The following is a 15,177-nucleotide window of genomic DNA, read 5'->3' on the forward strand; positions in this document are numbered from 1 at the left end:
GGAAGGCAACCTTTCACCTACTTAAGGAAAAGTTCACAGGCAAACTAAACAATATGTTGGGTTAAAAAAAGAGACCAATCCTACTAGTACTGGGTGAGTGAAAATCTTCTCTCTTACAGTACATGTAGTTAGTTCTACTACCTGCACTGGATGCTTTCTTTCTTATCCTTGTTTAGTGTCTAAAACGAGAAACAATGGCAAACTCCTTAAAATACAGAACCACTGTGGATTCCTAAGAACGTTCAAAAACAATAATTTGGAGTAAACTTTATTTTTTGAAAAGAAATAGCAAATTTGCATGGTGAGTGCATTTAGAGGAAAACGGGTTATATGCTAGGTCAAGTGAGGCCAAAACAAGAGAAATGATAATGGATAAGCTTTGAGTTTTTGAGGCTCTTCTTGCCCCAGGCAGTTCCAAAAGCCATTTTATTTGGCAGGATTTGACAGCAATTTCTGCAAGAACGGGATAACTAATCCAGTTAAAAACGAAAAAGAATATGCATACTATTTCATAATTTATATTGAAATTTATACATTACAGCAATAATTGTGCGACTGTAATTTTTTTTTTTTTTTTTGGTGGGGGGGTGTTTTTTCCTGGAGGGACGGAGCTCCTGCAGACCCTATTGGGCTAGCCGCTCCTCCCACGTCGCTGCCGCAGATCCCCGCTCCCCTCCCCCACCCGCGGTCCGTCCCTCCTGGTCGACCCCATTCCCGCCCCCGCCCCCGCCCCGCGCAGACTGCAGCCAGGTCCGGTCCGCGGCGGCTCCGCGGAATGACCCGTAGTAACCTCGCCCCGCCCCGGGCCGCCAGCGCCGCGCTCCCCGGCCCGAATTCGATAGGCCCAGCCCCGCACGCGCCACCGCTCGCGGGCCAATGGGCGGCAGCCTCTCTGCATAGGCAACGAGTGCGGGCCGGGGGTGAGCGTCCCAGGCGGTTCCGCTCAACAGACGCTGCTGTGGCGGCGCCGGGCTGCGACACTGCAGTTGTCGACGCGGCCGGGGCCGGGACGAGGAGGCGTTGGACGGGGTCGCAGACGTTCGTCCCCTCGCATTGCGGCCCCGACAGCTGCGCCAGGAACCCCGGGCGGCGGCGCGGGGCGTGAACGCTCTGGGGCTCAGCCAGGCCTGCGCGGCCCCGAGGCCGGAGGAACCCGGACTCCGGCGTAGCGGTGAGTGCGGCGTGGGTTGTGGGAGCGGCGGAAGCCGGTTGGCGGCGCGGCCTCCGCGTGTGGTTCGGCTGGGCCCGAGGGGCGCCCCAGCCTCGGGGCCTGGGACCCTGTTGTCGGCGCCGCACCTGACCGCTGGGTGTGCGCCCGGGCGGCCCGCGGCACCAGGAGCAGCGGCGAGCAGGGTGGGAGGCGGCCCGTTGGGGTCCGGGAAGCGGCTGACGTGGGGCCTCGGCCCTGAGCCCACGCGTGCCGGGAGCTGCAGCGCGAACGGCGTGGGGCGGCGCTGACCAGGCAGGGAGGATGCACTGCGTGCTTCCCGGCGCTGTGGGGCGGGGTGGGGGGGCCAGCCGCTTGAATTAAGGGGGCTCTGCCGCGGCCCCAGCAGTGCGGTGTCCGTGGAAGGAGACTCAGCCTTGCGATTTCGGAAAACCCTTGTTTGGCGGGGCGGGAGGGGCTGTTGCTGCGTGGGGTGAGAAGAAACTAGGTGCGTGAGGTGGGTCGACCTTGGTGATTGGTTCTGGGCACTATCGTGGTGGTGGGACTGGGATTAAGACTGATGTTTGGGGTTTGAGAGTTGCAGCTTTGCTTTTCCCCAAGTGCGTTTTAATCATATACTGTTGATGGGTTGGGTAACTCGGGGACTGCTTACTACCAGCAGTCCTGTTGGGTAGGTGTTATCAGGCTCGTTTCACAGATGAGGAGCCCGAGGCACAGGTTTTCAAATGGTTTTCGCAGGAAGTCTGATACTAGAAAGTGTGCTCTTAAGCTGTTGTGTAAAAGATCCCTCGAAAATGAAAAGGCTGGAGGAATGTCTTTAAAATTATATGGAAGCTAGAAAGGCAGTAGGCTTTGTGAACGAAATTATAGCTGAAAAGAATGACAAATAGCTGACATTTATTGAGCTTTTATTACATGCCACGCACTGTTCGGAGAGCTTTATGTACAGTGTCTTCACACTGTTAACAGTCCTCTGGGGTGGGGGTTATTCCCATTTTACAGCGGGAGAAACTGCAGATTGGACGAATTAGCTTGCCTCAGATCTCAGCTAGTAAGAAGCTGGGATTCAGACAGGCCTGTGTAAATCCAGAGCTCTGAAATCTAAGCACTATATTTTGCTGCCTCTCCTTGGTGGCTGGCTGAATAGTTTCCACAGTGGATTTTAGTCTGGGTGGCCAGGAGAGTTGTAGTTTGATGATACCTTCTTTCATGATCATCAACCTATTTTGTTTCCCCAAATTAGTTCTGAGAGTTAAGGGTGCTGATGAGTTGCTCCTGAAAGTGTATTAGAAGGGTATTATAGGGGACAGGTGGTGTGACATGGGAATCTTTTGCACAGACTTGATTTTGTTTTCTGGCATTTTTCTGGGCAGTTCCTCACACTTGGGGATGAGTAAGCCTTCTCTTATAATTGTCGCATGCGTTTTCTCTCTAGACTTTTCCTGGTTTCTCTTTTGTATAAAAAGTATTGGTTTTGTAGGATGACATTGGGTGTGGGGCAGAGTGGTCCATTGGACCTAAGGGTCAAGGTGACAAGTCACCTCGTATCTTTGGATCTCAGTTACTGAATTTGTAAGGCTTTAGACTCAGTGACTTAAAGCTTAAATATTCTGAGGGTCTAAAATGTTCTCCTTGAAGGAAGAAAGGAAGAATGGGAGAAATGAAGAACGCACAAATTATAAGGGGAAAATCATCCTCTGTCTGGTTTGGGGTGAGAGTCAGATCTTAAAGCCTCGAGGTCTGTTTCATTTGCTTATGTGTTTCCCTGCTGTTTGGTTCCAGTTAAGTGACTGTTTCATTCCTCATTTGATTAATTGACTCACCTAGAGCCATTTAATTTTTGTGATATGTCAGGCACCTTATTAGGTGCTGGGAATACAGCTGTGAATAGAGGGAAAAATAGACAAGAAGCAAATGGTCATACAAACGGATAGGTGGTTGCAAGTTTGATAGGTACGATGAAGGAAAAGTATTGTGTGAATGAGGATTATGAGCAAGATTGTGATGTAGATGGAAATCTAGTCTAGGGAGCTGTTTTTTGAATTGATGTGGTGAGATTTTGCTAGAGGACAGTCTTGAAATCTGAGCCTGCAATTATGTACATAATGCAAGAGTTTGGGAAGTTGTCAGCAACAATAATTCTTTTCATTGCACAATGTCTTTCATACTCAGAATGTGATCCCAGCTCTCATTGCAAGATACGAAAATGAGATAGGCAACTTTACAAGTTGTCATTCTGTCTGCCTTCAGGGTACTTAAAGCTTAAATAGTCCTCTAATACTTTCTCCCACTCAAAATGAACTGTAAGGGGGAGTAAGACTCTTATGTGAGATTTGGGCTTGAATATTGGATTTAGGTATTTTTTAGGAAAGCTAGGCCAAGGGTGATAGGCTTTTAAAACAACGAGCATCATAATGACTCAAAAGTATCCATTGTAGCATACGCTTCGCAGGGTCATTTAACTTAAAAGTCTCATCATCTTAGGAGATCATTTTTTGATGGCTGGATTGGGAAATATAGATTGTTAAAAATATATAAATGTCTCAGTTGAACATGTATGAAGCCAATTCAAATAATACATTGCAGTATATTTACTTAATGGCCATCTGCATGCAAAACACCGTCCTAGGGGTACCATGTGGCATAAATAAAAAAGATGAACTTGCCAAAGTTCCTGCTTTCAAAGAGATTTCAGTTAATGTATACTAATACTCAAATTTAAGGTTTTTTTTTTTTCAAAGTGCTAGCATATGTTGGCTCATCTGATCCTTTTAAGAGCCATATATGATAAACAGAAATACTGAGAAAATGGAGATAAGAAATTGTCAGGATATGGTGATAAATAGTAAGTGGAGTGGGAGAAAGAGGTGCTAAGTGATTACTAGGTTTCAGACCTATGCAACTAAAGAGGTATGTGTGCTATTCACTGAGCTGGGGCTTACTGGTAGAGAACTAGGTTCTGGATATGGGAAGAGCATGACTTTAGTTTTGGAGGTGTTCAGTTGGAGCTGCCTTTGAGGCCTTTATTGAGGTACTGGTTTTGTGCTGAGAATTGGGGTGGCCATTTACCGTTTTGAAGACCTCCATGTAGAGGCAAGAGCTCAAACCATGGGTACGGGTGAGATTGCCTGTGGGGAGGCTATAGAATAAGAAGAGAAGGAGGCCTGGGATGGAGCTGGGCAGAGGAGGTTGAGCTTGCCAAGGAGACAGGAGTGGCCAGGAAGGTCAGAGGACAGCCAGAAACAGATGTTCCTGCAAGGCGATGAGTCAGTACTGTGGAATGCTCCTATGAGAGAAGAATTGAGAACCATCATTGAATTTAGCAACATGGAGGTCACTGGTGACCTTTGAAAGAGATGCTGATCTGCAGGTAGGGGTGGGATGGGGAGCAGTGGGAGGTGAGGAAAACGGAGACAGAAACTGTTTCCAACAGGTTTGATTTCAGCATGTTTAAATGCTGATGGGAAGGCTCAGTGGAGAGGGAGTGGTTGAGTACAGACTAGAAAAGGGTTTGTGCAGAGTTCCTAAAAGGATGGGGTTGGGATGGGACCCAAAGTACAACTGAGGCCTGTGTCTTTGCTGGGAGGAGGGGACACCTTCCACAGTAACAGAATACAGGCCTGTAGCTTATGAAGTCCTAAGCAAATGCCAAAAATTGTCAAGAACTGTTAAATTTCTAAAAATTAGCCCAATTTTGGTTGACTCATGACAGTCTCTTAGAAAACTTTGTCGCAAGAGCATTGTGTGATTGATTTAAAATGTGGCTCAGTCTTAATTTCATCCCTCAATAGAGTATATATTTTCATCTGACTTTTGATTGTAATTTATTTATTTTCTGAAAAAGGAGACATTGTAAATGTTAAATCCCGTGATGCCTTCCTTACATGTTTATTTTTGGTTTCATTAGAAAAAAGCTTTCAGACGGTTTCTGTTTTCCTGACATCATAGGTGCCTTAATTCTTTTAATTTAAAGTTTAGCTTCTGTTATTATTGGAATATGTTTACTTATGTATTTTTGATGTTTCCCATTTTGAAGGATAAAGAATTGGATGATTCAGTAGTTTCAACTGATCTGCTAATTTTTGTTTAGAATTGAAGATACTTAAATAACCAACCTTTTGGATAAGTGGCCTCCAAATACAGCTTTCTGCTTGTTTGTGAAGGTATTTGTTATTAAGGATTCATTCATTCATGTATTTACTTAGTGTCTGTTTTGCAAGGTACTCAGAATTTGGAAATGATTGAGCGAGTTGCTGCTCTTAAGGAGCTCACAGTTCACCACAGGAAAGAGGTGTATGAACAAATTACAGCATGGTGCAACAGAAGAAGGTATATGAGCAAATGTATTACAGGATGGTATAATCAGTGCAGCAGTGGAATCTGCTAGGAAATAGAGAAAAAGTGCAGAGCAGGCACAGAGTAGGGAAGGAAAAGGGGAGACTTCTCAGTGGAGATGATAGCTGAACTAGGTTTTCCAAGATGAACTGGAGTTTTCCCAGGTCAACAGGGAGCCAGGAAATAGAATGTTTTACCTTGATTTTGGATCCTGTGTGTGTGTGTGTGTGTGTGTGTGTGTGTGTGTGTGTATACACAGATGTGTATGCATTGGAGATGTTATAACGCTACCAAAGAATATTGTTAGAAAAATTAAAAATTGCTTATCTTACTATCCTCACGTTGATTGCTCTAGCTGTGAAAAGCTGCACATTTTCCCCTGTCCTGTCATGGTCAACTTTTCTGTCTCCTGTTTGATGCAGAAAGTAACTGAACTTAATTATATTATTTGGATACAAAGCCTAGTTTTTGTTTTTCTAAATGAATGGTCTTTGGAATAAGGATAATAGCCAACACCTTTATAGTATACTGTGGCCAAATGCTGTTCTAATTTTTATCTCAGCCTTGCAAAATAGGTACTTTTTTTTTTTTTGAGACGGAGTCTCGCTCTGCCCCCCTGGCTGGAGTGCAGTGGCATGATCTCGGCTCACTGTAAGCTCCGCTTCCTGGGTTCATGCCATTCTCCTGCCTCAGCCTCCTGAGTAGCTGGGACTACAGGTGCCCGCCACCATGCCTGGCTAATTTTTTGTATTTTTAGTAAAGATGGGGTTTCACCATGTTAGCCAGGATGGTCTCGATCTTCTGACCTTGTGATCCGCCTGCCTCGCCCTCCCAAAGTGCTGGGATTACAGGCGTGAGCCATTGCGCCCGGACTGCAAAATAGATTCTTTTATCATTCTAATTTTTACAGCTGAGGAAACTGAAGCACAGAGCAATTTAAGTGACTTGCACGATTGTGTGCTAAATGTGTGCTGGATTTCATCCCAGGCACTTTGGTTCCAGAGTCCCTGTTCTTAACCTGGGCGCTGCATCTCCTCTCTGGAGTGACAGTTTGAAGTTCATATTAACCTTTGAAGGCATGATTGTATAGGGAAAGGAGCTGTGATGACATTTAGGGGCAGTTTTATGTCTGTTTTAATTACACAAAGTAGCTGCCCCAAATAAAACTGTCCCGCCCCCCGCCCCGGGGAAATCAAAAGGAAATTGAGAGAATTTAACTAGAATTTTCTTTTTTTTCTTTTTCTTTTTTTTTTGAGACAGAGTCTTGCTCTGTCACCTATGTTGGAGTGCAGTGGTGTGATCTCTGCTCACTGCGATCTCCGCCTCCCGGGTTCAAGCAATTCTCCTGCCGCAGCCTCCCGAGTAGCTGGAATTACAGGTACCCGCCACCACACTCGGCTAATTTTTGTATTTTTGGTAGAGATGGGGTTTCACCATGTTGGCCAGGCTGGTCTCTTAACTCCTGACCTCGTGATCTGCCCATCTCAGCCTCCCAAAGTACTGGGATTGCAGATGTGAACCACCATGCCTGGCCTAGAATTTTCTTTTTGGACTTGAACATAATTCCTCAGGATGCTTTCCCCTTTAACCTTCCTTCACAGGAATTGTTATTGACTTTTTAGATGGGAATATAAAGGAATTTGGGATCCCATAGTCTGCTAATTCCATTTTCTTTTCCTGTCTTTTAACTAAAATATTGACACACTTTCTGTATGTTTGAAAAATATTTCATAAAATTTAATCCACTTAAAGAAACCCACTCCTTTCCCCCAAATCTTACAGCTAACCACTGCTCTGAATTTGGTGTTTATTATTCGTGTGTATTTCTGTACAGCTTTATTACACGTGTGTTTCCTTAGACAGTGTATAGTATTGTTTTGTGTATTCTTAAACTTTATATAGATGGTACTGCATGTATTCTTGTTCAGCATACTGTTTATTTTATCCCCACTCAAAATCACTTATCAGTGTGGTTTCATGAATTGAGTTTCAACTCAATTCATCAGTGTGGGTTCATGTAGATTTAGGTCATTTATTTTTACTGTGACAAGTTAGTACATTTTAGGTCTATACCATATTTATTTCCCCTTTGCTCTCTTGATAGACTTTTAGGCTGTTTCCATTTTTTTTGTTATTACAGACATTATTACCGTTAAGTATTATTGAACACAAGTCTTTGTTTTAATTTTTGACACTGTAGTTAACCTGTGCTCCTTTTTCTCTGTTCTTCACATTTTTGTCTCGGCCTTCCTCTAATCGTTTCATTATTTGAGCTAAGGTACCATTCTTTTTCCATTATACTTAACAGTACAAAACTGTAATGGGCACTTTTCCTCTAAGGCTCTTTTTAGTAATCTTTAGTTAACTTTCTTTGCTTTTTTTTTAAAATAAAAATATCTTAAAATATAGAAATATCTTGAACATATTTTACAGATATATATTATTTTACTTGTAATTCCGTGCATGACTGTAGGGATAATTCACATGTACCCTTTCTCTTGGGAAACGTTTCTGTGTTGATGTACATTTGATTTAGCTAATTATGTATTTTAGTGTTTGTTTCCTTTAAATATTTTCCTCTAAATGTAGTGCACTTTTTTCATTGCAGTTTGGTGGATGGGAACATGAGCTCAGAGTTAAGATTGCTTGGATTGGAATCCGGGCTCTACTTTTTAGCTGTGTGTCTTTGGGCAGCGTATTTAATTTCTATGTCTCAATTTCTTCATCTGTAAAATGGAGATAATAGAAATCTACCCGTAGATTGTTGTGAGATTCAAATGAGGTGAGTGTCTGGCATAGTCATTACTCAATACATATTAGCTATTTTTATTAGTTTTATTTCTTGTTAGAGTATGCAGTATTTTCTAAGCCTACTCAGTTTGTGGTGTTGCCTTCTTTTTTGAAGCAGCATTTTAACACAGACATCTATGCCTCAAGGAAATGTGTGATGTTTTATAACTGTTAGTGGAGATTGGGAAGAGATACTGTAAACTGTAGCAAACCATAAGTTGAGGTACATTAACTAGATTGTTATATTTTAATATCAATAATTTAGGATTTGGTTGGGCGTGGTGGTTTATGCCTTTAATCCCAGCACTTTGGGAGGCCGAGGAGGGCGGATCACCTGAGGTCAGGAGTTTGAGTCCAGCCTGGCCAGTGTGGCGAAATCCTATCTCTACTAAAAATACAAATTAGCTGGGTGTGGTAGCGGGTGCCTGTAATCCCAGCTACTTGGGAGGCTGAGACAGGAGAATTGCTTGAACCTGGGAAGTGGAGGTTGCAGTGAGCCAAGATCATGCCATTGCACTCCAGCCTGGGCAACAGAGGGAGACGCTGTCTCAAAAAAAAAAATTAGGATTTATCGTGTTTCAATTTTTTTGAAATACGTATAAAGCACATTGAAAGTGAGTTGACATGGTGAAATTCTCAGATAATTACCAAGGGTCTACTCTTGTTAGTTTTAAATACCTTTTGTAATATGACCCTGATAATGATTCAGATGGTGTTTCTAAGTATATTATCCTATGTCATCAACCTTGTGTTGTTCAGTGGAGAAGGAGCCATTGCCATCCGTGTATGTAAAGCTTGATAGGTAAATTTGAGCGAGTGACTTAACCTTTCTCAGCCTTCCATTTCAATTTCTGTAACATAAAGATTTCAATCCTTTTTTTTTTTTTTTTTTGAGACGGAGTCTCGCTCTGTCGCCCAGGCTGGAGTGCAGTGGCGCGATCTCGGCTCACTGCAAGCTCCGCCTCCCGGGTTCACGCCATTCTCCTGCCTCAGCCTCCCGAGTAGCTGGGACTACAGGCGCCCGCTACCACGCCCGGCTAATTTTTTGTATTTTTAGTAGAGACGGGGTTTCACCGTGTTAGCCAGGATGGTCTCGATCTCCTGACCTCGTGATCCGCCCGCCTCGGCCTCCCAAAGTGCTGGGATTACAGGCGTGAGCCACCGCGCCCGGCCCAAGATTTCAATTCTTACCTCACAAGGTTATCATGACTTATGTTAGTTGCTTCCTTCATCTCTCTGGCTCCCCTGTCTTCTCTTGTAACTTCCTTTTTTTCTGTTTTCCCTATGTATATTCTTTCTTCCTCTTTGTCCCTTCTCTGCCTGTCACAAGTAGTTTTTTGGTAAATGGTAACAAGACATTCTGAACCAGTGTGTGAGTGAACCCATTGTATTAATAAAGATACACATTATTTAAAGGGGACTAGGAAATGTTAATTCTGTAAGGACAAGAGGTTTTAGGCCATATGAAGTTACAGAGGAGATGTTGTAAATGTTAAATGAGCAGTATAAAGGACAGAGAGGTCATGTTTTGCTAGAGTAGCCAGGGAATGGTCAGCTGAGCAAAATGAGACTAATGTTAGATTTGAAGAAAGATTTGTGAGGAAGGTATTCACATAGGATGTCCAGGGGGCAGTGGAGTTTGGAAGATTGGCAAATAAAACTGAGCCATCAACTGCTTGGGAGGACTTAGGAAGCTGTGAGGATGAATCACATCCCATGGGGAAGAAAGGCACATGTACTTGGAGGACAAAAACAATTAAGACCTAGCATAACCTCTATTTATTGATTAAACTCTGAAAGTAGTTGTTGAATGAATTAAACCTTCTAGGAATAGAAAGGGAGAACTAGCAGCTAGCAAATGAAGAGAATTGAGTGGCTCTGAGTTGTTGCAGGAGGAGCTTTGAAGGTCTGGCCCGAGTTGTTTGTAACCCTGCCGTTGAGACTGGTGGTGTGGCATTGTCTGTGCCATTTAGTCTGACTGGACTTCTGGTTTTTTTTTTTTTTTTTTTTTTTGGTCTGTAATCCTTTCTTGCTTTTGGGGGATGGAGAGGGATCTGCTTCATCACTGTTCTTTTTATCTCCTTTTCCCCCTCCTTTACTTGACTCAGGATTTTTGTTACCTGTGCCATATTTATTTCTTAGGTGTCTTTGACTTTATCAGTTAGCCTTGTGCATTTCCCCATGTATTCATTGATGTGTTTACTACCTGGAATTTAATGGGGTGTTTGCATGAGTCTCTTCCTCTTTTGACATCTCAATAAGCAAGATTCTCATGGAAACCATCTCAGAGGCAGTGGGCAGTAAATAGATGGAGTGAAAGATGAGGCAGAACTGTTTCTCTGCGTTCTATATTGAGATGTACAATTGTTTAACAAATAATTACAAAAGAAAATGAGTGCCGTAAGAGAGTGCCCTAAGGGGTCAGCGGATGGGTAGAGAAGTTCAGGCTGGGGTTAGGGCCAGTGGAGGTTTGGGTATCAGAGAATGCCTCATCAATTTAGATGCTAAGAGATAACTAGGCTTTGAATGTATGCAGAAGAATAAAGGACATTCCAGGTAGAGCTAACAGGGCAAAATGAGCAAAGGCAGAGAAGACAGGTAAGGGAGACAAAGAAGTGGATGGAATTGATTTGTTTGTAGTGTGTGAGGTAGAGAGTTGGAAGGTGAGAGTTGAAAAGTAAGCTGACTTCAAGTTGTGGAGGGTCTTAAGTACTTGGCAGACGAGTTTGGAATTGTTTTTTTATTCCTTCTTTTTTTTCCCCTTTTGGACAATGAGGAGGGAATTGAGATTCTTGAAGAGAGGATTGATGTGAAATACGGGTTATAAGGGAGTGGCAGTGTCACACTGGCAACATGGATGAAGGATGCATTGATGGAGGAGGGGGAGAGGGGACTAGAGACAGGAATAGTTAAGGATACAGTTGAATTCTGCCAGGTGACAGGAGTAAGGACCTGAACTGATAAAGTAACACATGAGAAAGGGCAGGAGGCAGGGGATGACAGAGGAAGCAGAACCATCAGGACTTGGCAACTGACTGGATCTTTGCAGGGCAAGGGAAGGGAATATTACCAAATGCTTTTTAAGTTTTGAGTAATTTTAAGTTTTGAGTAAGTTCTAGAAATGGGAAGATTCAGCTTTCCATTTGAGTTGGGAAAGGTGAAAAGCAGAGTGACAGTAGAAGATGTGGAAAGGAGAATTCAGTTAAAAAAATTTATTTTTAAAAATGCGAAGTGGGATAGCTGGGATCTACTCAAAGAAAGCCACATGAGGGGTCATCTGGGTAGGCGATGGTGAGTGGCGGAGAGTGAACAAAGTTCTGGGCTTAGATGTTTATAGAACGAGGTGAGAAGTCAGTGAAAGATGTGTAAAGTGCTTATCACTAGGGGCCCAGTAGGCATTGTCTAGGGAGGCCTCAGCTAAGGCTGGGTCTCACAAACGTGGCATTGGTCCTGGCTGTATAACTCTCCAGCTGGCAGCCTCGTGAGTAGGAGTGAAGAAAATGCAGTGAATCTGCAGGGAGCTGTTGTGTTTTAGAGCTCTAGGATAGCAAGTGCTCAGGAGTCCTCCAGGAAGGACACCGTTGTCACAGAAACATTGGTTCCTGGGACTAGGCTTTCAGGGGACAAGAGAAGCCACAAGGGAGTTGGTGGCCAAGATGGAGTGGGAGAGCAGGTCTAGTGGGTGAGGGGTTGTGGGGTTACTAACAGCCTATTCTCATTCTGTTAATTTTTAAGGCTTGAATTAGTTTTCTAATGATAGGAGTCTTGGTGCTTTGGGACAACAGATGTGAATGTTATTATTATTATTTTTGCTTCTCTGCTTTATCTGTGGCATTACTGCTCTTGTGGCATTCCCCCCTACCCCTGACTCCCTTGTTTTTGGTGAACATAATAGTCATCATAAAAAAGATGTATAATTCTAGGGAAAAACTTAAGTAGGGCAAATGCTCAACAGGGAAAAGTTCACAATTTAGAATACAGGTGTGCCTAAGGTTATAAAATAGATAATAGTACTAAGACAATTAATTTTTTTTTTTTTTTTGAGATGGAGTTTCGCTCTTGTTGCTCAGGCTGGAGTGCAGTGGCATGATCTTGGCTCACTGCAATCTCCGTCTCCTGGGTTCAAGTGATTCTCCTGCCTCAGCCTCTCGAGTAGCTGGGATTACAGGTGCCCACCACCACGCCCGGCTAATTTTTTGTATTTTTAGTAGAGACAGGGTTTTACCATGTTGGCCAGGCTGGTCTTGAACTCCTGACCTCAGGTGATCCTCCTGCCTCAGTCTTCCAAACTGCTGGGATTACAGGTGCGCCCGGCCGACAGTTACATATTTTTTATAGAAAGAAAGTAAAAGTATTTTAGGAAAATTTAAATAAATTATTCTTCTTAACATCTGTCATCCATCCATCTGTTCGTCTATCCACGTGATGGATGCTCCCACCAGGTACTTTGCTAGTGGACACCAAGGATAGAATGATGAATAAGAGAAATATGGCCCTTCCCTGTTGCATAGAGTGGGAAGATGAACATTAAGCAGTTCCACAGTAATTATTTAATTACAGTTGCAATAGGTCCTGTGAAGGCAAAGTTGTGGGGTGCCAAGGGTGGGGAACCAGAGTAGGCTGTCTTGAGAGGCTTCTCTGAGGAAGTGGCATCCAACTGATCTAGGAGAAGAGGGATGGCAGTGGGGCGGTGTGGTGGTGGGGCAACTGGGCCGCTTTCTAGGCAGAGGCTTGAAGCAATGTGGGGTGGGGTGGGATGGTGACTTGGCTTTGGGGAAAATCCACAAGAAGGGCAGGAGTTTGTGCAGAGGTCCTCTGAGATGAAGCTGGATGCAAAAATAAATGGGCCACAGCATGCATGAGACAGGAATAAAAATAAAGCCGTCTCTTACAAGCCATCCATTGAGAGTAGACTGGGAAGATTAGGGAACTTGGAGGCTTGACTGTGCCAACTAGTTAGCAATATCTGTATCAAGTCAGTATGCTTCTTTGGTCCTCAGTTACTACAAAAAGTTTAAATTTTATTATTACAAAATTTGCAAACAGTTAACTTTTTATGATTTGAATTTTATGATTAGCAATGTTACAGTTTACCAAAATTATCTTCAGCAGTATTAAAACATCTATAAATATATGTAGCAATATACCTGATCATATATTATGTTGATTTTGGTATTGTTCGCCTGTTAAGGCCAATGGGAAACTTTTCAGCTAGATTGGATATTATTTCATAATTCCATAGAGTTGTATGTTTTGAACAGAAATATTTTTAGTGTCGTCTCTTAAGTTTACTATTCAATTTCTTGTTTAAAAGATCATAAATTGACCTAGTGTTTCAGGCATGTCAATACTGTTGCTATATAAATTTGTAGAAATTATAATGAATTTATATATTTGCTTTTTCTTCTAAGAATGTGTGTTTGATGAGAAAGTTTGGAAAATACGTAAAAGCATAAATTCTACATTCTAGATATAGCCAGTGCTGAGGTGCTTTCGGTCCTGATACCTATTTGTGTGTATGTTAACAAAAGTGGAAATATATTGTGTGTAAATATTTAACCTACTTCTCATTTATCATATCATGAGCAATTCCCATGTTATTGAATGTTTTTGAAAATATTTTTAGTGGTTGTATAATAATCTACTATATGTACATAATGTACTTTACCATTTCCCAATTATTAGATTTGCATATTTTCATTACCCATTATTATAAATAGCAAATGGAAATTCTCAAGTAAATTTGTTTTTCTTCATTAAATATTCACATAAGTGGAATTGTTTGGTCAAAAGGTATGAAAAATTTAAAGGCTCTTAATAAAAATTACAATTGCTTCCCAGAGAGGTTGTACTTATATCTGTGCCCGTTAGTTTGAGTGTGTCTTTCCATTGCACCTGTACTTGGATTTATGTTTTTATTTTTATTTTTTTTTGAGACGGAGTCTCACTCTGTCACCCAGGCTGGAGTGCAGTGACGTGATCTTGGCTCACTGCAACCTCCATCTCCCGGATTCAAGTGATTCTCAATGCCTCAGCCTCCCGAGTAGCTGGGATTACAGGTGCGCGCCACCACACCCGGCTCATTTTTTTGTATTTTTAGTAGAGACCAGGCTTCACTGTGTTGGCCAGCCTGGTCTTGAACTCCTGACCTCAGGTGATCCGTCTGCCTCGGTCTCCCAAGGTGCTGGGATTACAGGCATGAGCCACAAGGTGCTGAGATTACAGGTGTGAGCCACTGCGCCGGCCTTGTACTTGCATTTATATATTGAAAACCAGAAGAGAGATGTTGTTTCATATGAATAATATTTTGTATAATTAAAAAAAATTTCTTGGCTGGGCGCAGTGGCTAACGTCTATAATCCCAGGACTTCGGGAGGCTGAGGAGGAAGGATCACTTGCACCCAGGAGTTTGAGACCAGCCTGGGCAGTATAGGGAGACTTGGTCTCTATAAAAATAATAAAAAATACTAACTGAGTTGGGTGCTGTGGTTCCAGCTGCTTGGGAGGATTATTTGAGCCTGGGAGTTCAAGGCTGCAGTGAAAACTGTGATCAAGCCACTGCACTCCAACCTGCGACAGAGCAAGAGACCCTGTCTGAAAAAAAAAAAAAAAATTAGCAACCCAAGTATTTATTTTAGTTAAACCAGTCTTAATCTAGACCTGATTTAAATAAAAAGCAATAATTTTGCTTATTGGATATATCCTGCTGAAGGATTTGGAGAATAGAAATTTTATAGATTTACAGTTTTTAAATTACATTGGCTCACTACTGTAATCCCAGTACTCAGGAGGCAGAGATGGGAGGATTGCTTGAGGCCAGGAGTTTTGAGACAGCCTGGGCAACATAGTGATAACCCGTCTCTACCAACAAAAAAAGAGATATA

The 15,177-nt window shown here is 42.8% G+C and overlaps 1 protein-coding gene across 5 annotated transcripts in view; it reads left to right on the plus strand.

The window, feature by feature from the left end:
* Window positions 1–870: 870 nt before the first annotated feature.
* The window catches only part of ACSL3 (acyl-CoA synthetase long chain family member 3), a 78,750-nt gene continuing 64,443 nt past the window's right edge, over window positions 871–15,177 (plus strand). The window contains exon 1 of one of the 5 annotated variants that reach the window (XM_001166550.7): window positions 871–1,171. The gene's annotated coding sequence lies outside the window, so the exon portion shown is untranslated. The remainder of the gene's footprint in view (window positions 1,172–15,177) is intronic. The other 4 variants (XM_001166511.7, XM_009444405.5, XM_063790802.1 and 1 more) reach the window with 4 other exon arrangements.

This window comes from Pan troglodytes, chromosome 13, assembly GCF_028858775.2.
Source record: "Pan troglodytes isolate AG18354 chromosome 13, NHGRI_mPanTro3-v2.0_pri, whole genome shotgun sequence".
Classification (NCBI taxonomy): domain Eukaryota; kingdom Metazoa; phylum Chordata; class Mammalia; order Primates; family Hominidae; genus Pan; species Pan troglodytes.